We start from the raw sequence: 6421 nt of genomic DNA, 5'->3' as shown, positions 1-6421 counted from the left end.
TTACACCCGGCAAGTGTAACTAATGATAATCGAATTGAGGATTTTGTTCTAAACTCGTATGTAGAATGTTTGTTTTCCTGTACTTGTGTTCACTTAGTAAAGAAATGTTTATGTTTTCTCATCCCAAATGTAAGTTCAAAAAGAGTAAAAGTGGGACTATGATCTCACCTTGAGTGCACGAGTAGTAAAGTACTTCGACAAGTAAACGTGTGCAAAGAACAATGCTAGCCTTGACCTAAACAAATAGGTCGTATCAATAACGGTAAACACGATAGGTCAAAGATGTTCAATTAGTCCTATGGCTCGTTACGACTCGATTATTTAGCATGTGAAATCAAATTGTCAAGTTTCATGCAAGATACAAGTATATAAACAAGTTAGGAAGGTTGCAAAATCATTTGGTTAAGTTTGACAAAAAGTCAAACTTTGGTCGGTCAAAGTCAACGAAAAAGTCAACACGTTCGGGTCGTGTCCCGAACTATTTTTCTGAGGTTTTTAATCATGTATGAGCATGCTAGGACAAGTTACATGTGAATCGGAGGTGCGTAGCATAGCAAACATTATTCGAAATTTGACCAAGTTGGACAGACCCAATCGGCGCGCCGCGCGGGTATATGGCGCGCCGCGCGGGTACCTGTGCAGGGAATTCTGGCAGTTTTTAAGTTTTATGCACGAACCTAACTTCAAACAATCACCATTTATGATCCGCAAACAATCAAGACAAGTATCTTATACCGTTGGGAAGGTAATTTGACGAGGAAAACAACTAAACACATTTCATCAATCAATCTACCTATCACAACAACCAAAACCGCATCTAATGCTTAACATTAACCGCATACAAGTTCATAAATGCAATTCAATGATTCGGGCAACCAATTTACATGAATGATATGCCGTTTCGAAGGTAATCAAGCATACAATCCAACTAAACACTTACCAATAATAATCCATGGCATTCAATGCATCAAAAGTCCATTTCAAGTTCATCAAACCCTAACCCAAATTCACCAAAATCAATAATCAAGTTCATGAAGTTTTCTAAGGCAACCTACACATCAAATTGAAGCTAGTGATGCTAGTAACACAATTAAAGCATCAACTTTTAACATCTAACAACATATGATCATCCAAAATTCAAGAACAACACACCAAAATTCAAGTTCATGCTAGTTACACTAAAACAACGAGATCGAGCATATAAATCATATATTCATGTTAGACTTGAGCCATAGACACTAATTAACACTTTTATAAGTTAAAAACATCAAGAACACAAAATCTAGTGATTTTAGAAAGTTACCCAAATGAGATGAGGTTGGTACCAAAACGAAGAGGATGAAGAGAGGATCACGATTATGTAATTTATTTTGTTGTAAGCCTCCTAGATCGAATTTAGATGATGATTGAATGAATATGGTTTTGGGTGTGTGTGTTCTTGCTAGAGAGAAAGAGAGAGAGATGGAGGTGGAAATGAATGGGTGAAAGGGGTTGACCCTTTGACCTAGTCAAGGGTTTGATCCCTTGTCAAGTTTAGTCCCTCAACTTTCGTTCGGGTGCGGGAATTACCTAAACGAGATAATTTAAAACGCGTATCAACGGGAGATGTTATAAACATATAACGGACTTTATATTAGTATAACGGAAAAGTAAATGGAAAAAGGCGGGATGTTACATTACCTACTCCTTAAAAGAAATTTCGTCCCGAAATTTAAGTAGGCGTAGTAGTCGTTGTTTCTTCCTCGAGATCTTGCGTTTCCGAATTCACGAACAGATGAGGATACTTCCTTTGCATTTGATCTTGTCTTTCCCAAGTAAACTCGGGTCCTCTTTTGGCATTCCAACGAACCTTGACAATCGGGATTCGGCTTTGTTTCAATGTCTTGACGGAGGTGTCCACAATTTCAACCGGTTCCTCCACAAAATGAAGTTTGTCATCAATAGTAAGTTCTTCGAGAGGGATGACGATATCGGGTTCGGCAAGACACTTTTTCAAGTTAGATACATGGAAGGTAGGATGAACGGAGTTCAATTGAGGCGGAAGATCTAAACGATAAGCAACGGTTCCAATACGCTCCAAGATTTCGAAAGGACCAATATACCGCGGATTTAGCTTCCCGCGTTTCCCAAAACGGATTACACCCTTCCAAGGTGCGACTTTTAACATTACTCGGTCACCGACTTGAAATTCAAGATCGTTGCGTCGTTTGTCGGTATAGCTCTTTTGACGACTTCGGGCCGTCCTAAGCCTATCTCGGATTTGAACGATTTTCTCGGTGGTTTCGTGAATGAGTTCGGGTCCGGTGATTTGCACGTCGCCTACCTCGGCCCAACAAAGAGGTGAACGACATTTGCGGCCATATAGCGCTTCAAAAGGTGCGGCTTTAATACTCGCGTGATAACTATTGTTGTAAGAGAACTCGGCGAGAGGTAAGTGCTTGTCCCAAGCTTTTCCGAAATCAACCACGCAAGCTCGTAACATGTCCTCTAAGGTTTGAATTGTACGCTCGCTTTGTCCATCGGTTTGAGGATGATATGCGGTGCTCATGTCTAAACGCGTTCCCAACGCTTCTTGCAATGTACGCCAAAATCTAGAAACGAAACGGCCATCTCGGTCGGAGATAATCGATAATGGTACACCGTGTCGGGCTACGATCTCCTTAATGTAAAGTTGTGCAAGTTTCTCCATTTTGTCCGTTTCTTTCATGGCAAGGAAGTGTGCGGATTTGGTGAGACGGTCAACAATAACCCAAATGGTATCATAACCGCCCGTCGTTTTTGGTAGCTTGGTGATAAAATCCATCGTTATCCTTTCCCACTTCCATTGCGGGATCTCGGGTTGTTGAAGTAGTCCGGACGGTCTTTGGTGTTCGGCTTTGACTTTGGAACATGTCAAACACTTGGAAACATAAGTAGCTACGTCCCTTTTGATGTTCGGCCACCAATATAGTTGTTTAAGGTCGTGGTACATCTTATTGGCACCGGGGTGAATCGAGTATCGTGACTTATGGGCTTCATCTAAAATAAGGCTTCGTAGATCCCCATAACTAGGCACCCAAATTCTTCCGGCGAAATATCGGAGTCCGGTTTCTTTAACTTCGAATCGAGAGGTGAGGACGTTCAAGTGTTCGAGAGAGATGTTTTCATCCTTGAGAGCCTCATCTTGGGCTACCCGAATTTGGCTATTAAGGTTTGTGTGGATGGTGATGTTTAAAGCTCGGACACGGAGAGGCACCGCTCTTTCTTTTCGACTTAAGGCATCGGCTACTACATTTGCCTTCCCGGGATGGTAACGAAGCTCGCAATCGTAATCGTTTAAGGTTTCAATCCACCTTCGTTGTCTCATGTTTAGTTGCTTTTGATCGAAAATGTGTTGAAGGCTTTTGTGATCGGTGAAGATAGTACTCTTGGTTCCATAAAGATAGTGTCTCCACATTTTAAGTGCAAAGACAACGGCTCCGAGTTCGAGGTCATGTGTCGTATAGTTTCGTTCATGAATTTTGAGTTGTCGAGAAGCATAAGCAATGACTTTCGTTCGTTGCATCAATACACACCCAAAACCATGTTTTGAGGCATCGCAATATACAACAAAGTCATCATTGCCTTCGGGAAGTGACAAGATAGGAGCGGTGGTTAGCTTCGTTTTCAAGATTTGGAATGCGGATTCATGTTCGGTCGCCCAAATGAATTTCTTTCCCTTGTGAGTCAATGCGGTTAGAGGACGTGCAACCAAAGAGAAATTTTCGATGAATCTACGATAGTACCCGGCGAGACCCAAAAATTGACGAATGTGAGTAGGAGTAGTAGGAGTCTCCCATTTGCTAATGGCTTCGATTTTCGTTGGATCGACTTTAATACCTTGATCACTTACAACATGACCAAGAAATTGAACTTCCTTTAACCAAAATTCACACTTGGAGAATTTGGCATAGAGTTGTTCTTGTCTTAAAAGTTCAAGCACAAGTCGGAGATGTTGTTCGTGCTCTTCTTCATTTTTAGAATAAATCAATATGTCATCGATGAACACAATAACGAATTTATCGAGATACGGTTTGCACACGCGGTTCATAAGATCCATGAACACCGCCGGTGCGTTAGTGAGACCAAATGGCATGACAAGGAATTCATAACTACCATAACGAGTTCGGAAAGCGGTTTTGGAGACATCTTCCCCCTTAACCCTCAATTGATGATAACCCGAGCGGAGATCGATTTTCGAATATACACAAGACCCTTGTAGTTGATCAAAGAGGTCATCGATGCGAGGAAGAAGATATCGGTTCTTAACCGTCAATTTATTTAGTTCACGATAATCAATGCACATTCGTAGGGATCCGTCTTTCTTTTTAACAAACAAAATCGGAGCGCCCCAAGGTGAATGGCTAGGTTGAATAAAACCACGATCAAGTAGTTCTTGGATTTGACTTTGCAATTCTTGCATTTCGGATGGAGCGAGTCTATATGGTGCACGTGCTACGGGTGCGGCTCCCGGAATAAGATCGATTTGGAATTCAACCGGTCGATGCGGCGGAAGACCCGGCAATTCATCGGGAAATACATCGGAATAGTCACTAACAATTGGCACATCATCGATATGCTTATCATCGGACTCGACTTTCTTAACGTGGGCAAGGATCGCAAAACAACCCTTACGGAGCAGTTTTCTAACTTTAAGGCACGAAACGAGGTTGAGTCTGGTGCAACTCTTATCGCCGTAGACAATCAAAGGTTCACCATTCTCGATAGGAATTCGGATTGCGTTAAGATCACAAAGAATGTGAGATTTCGTTTTGACTAACCAATTCATACCGATTATTACATCAAAGCTTCCTAGTTCCATGGGTATCAAGTCAATTTCAAATTCCTTACCCAAAATGTTTAACGTACACCCCCGGTAATATGTGTTGGCACTTAATAGTTTCCCGTTAGCCACTTCAATGGTATAAGTGGTATCTAATGGAAGAGGTGGAGTGCTAAAAGAATGAGTCAAAGTCTTGGATACAAAGCATTTATCGGCACCTGAATCGAATAAGCAAGAGACATAAGATTTGTTGAGAAGAAACGTACCCGTGACTAGTTCAGTGTCATCCCGGGCTTCCTCGGTGTTGATGTTGAAAGCTCGGCCGCGCGTGTTGGGGTTATCTTTCTTCTTTGGGCATGCATTTCTATAATGACCTGTTTGACCACATTCGTAACAAGTGCCCGTCTTTGGTGCATTGGGCCACTTTCGAGTAACGGGAGTGGCACTTTTACAATCGTTGGCCTTATGACCAACTCCTTGGCACCGGTGGCAAATTAACTTGCCACATTCACCAAAGTGATGTTTGTTGCATTTGTTGCAAAGAGGTAGGTTCCCGGCATAACCCTTCTTGCCGTCGAAAGTGAAAGATTTCTTGGCAAAGTTGTTGTTGCTTGATTGGGAGGGTTCCCACTTTCTTTTGTTGCCGCCCGATTTATCCTCGGCCTTAGGTGCCGGAACTACGATTTCGTCAACCGTTTCAATTAGTTGGCGAGCCATGTTCATAGCGGCTTGATGAGTAGTGGGTTTGGATGACATCACCCCTTGTTTGATGCTTTTTGGAAGACCGAGCATGTAGAGCTCAATCCTTTGAGATTCGGGGTTAACAAGATTAGGACACATCAAGGATAGTTCGGCGAAGCGTTGATTATAAGCTTTAAGATCGTTTCCGACCGCTTTCAAAGCTCTTAGTTCTTCCTCAAGTTTTCGGGTTTCTTCGCGCGGAAAATATTCAACAATCATCTTTTCCTTTAGTTCGGCCCAAGAGAGGGCATGAGCTTCATCGGTACCCACCGATTGAACATAGGTGTTCCACCATGTTAGAGCAATTCCGGAGAAAGTGTGAGTGGAGTATTTGACCTTGTCTTGGTCCCGACAACCGCTTATGCTAAAGACGGCTTCCGTTTGCTCAAACCATCGGGTGAGCACGACCGGTCCCCCGGTTCCATCAAAAGTGTGAGGTTTGCACCCCATGAAAGCTTTATAGGAGCATCCCTCGTTTGAGTTTCCGGCTCCATTGTTGTTGTTGTTGTTGTTGTTGTGGTTGTTATTATTATTGTTGTTGGATGAGTGACCGGCCATGGCCGCATCTACGGCGGTAGCTATCATCCGTTCGAGAGCTTGTTCGGGAGTTTCATTGCGGCGTACACGACGAGGAGCCATTGTTCCTTCAAGACACAAGAATATCATTGATTAGTATTCTCAATAATACTAACCGTGATATAGAATAAAGATAAAGAGAAGTTTTTCCTCGACTCGCCTTAAATTCTTTATGTCATAATGTCGGAACGTTCATACGAGTCACCGTAATATAATCCCGGAAATTATATTACCCTGATTCGTATGTGCATTCGACATTATTTCATATAGTCAAGGTGGCGCGTCAATCAAATTAAACAACGT

This window comes from Rutidosis leptorrhynchoides, chromosome 5 (assembly GCF_046630445.1).
Source record: "Rutidosis leptorrhynchoides isolate AG116_Rl617_1_P2 chromosome 5, CSIRO_AGI_Rlap_v1, whole genome shotgun sequence".
NCBI classification, from domain to species: domain Eukaryota; kingdom Viridiplantae; phylum Streptophyta; class Magnoliopsida; order Asterales; family Asteraceae; genus Rutidosis; species Rutidosis leptorrhynchoides.
The sequence above is the reverse complement of the archived record's forward strand: the minus strand, read 5'-3'. Positions refer to the sequence as shown.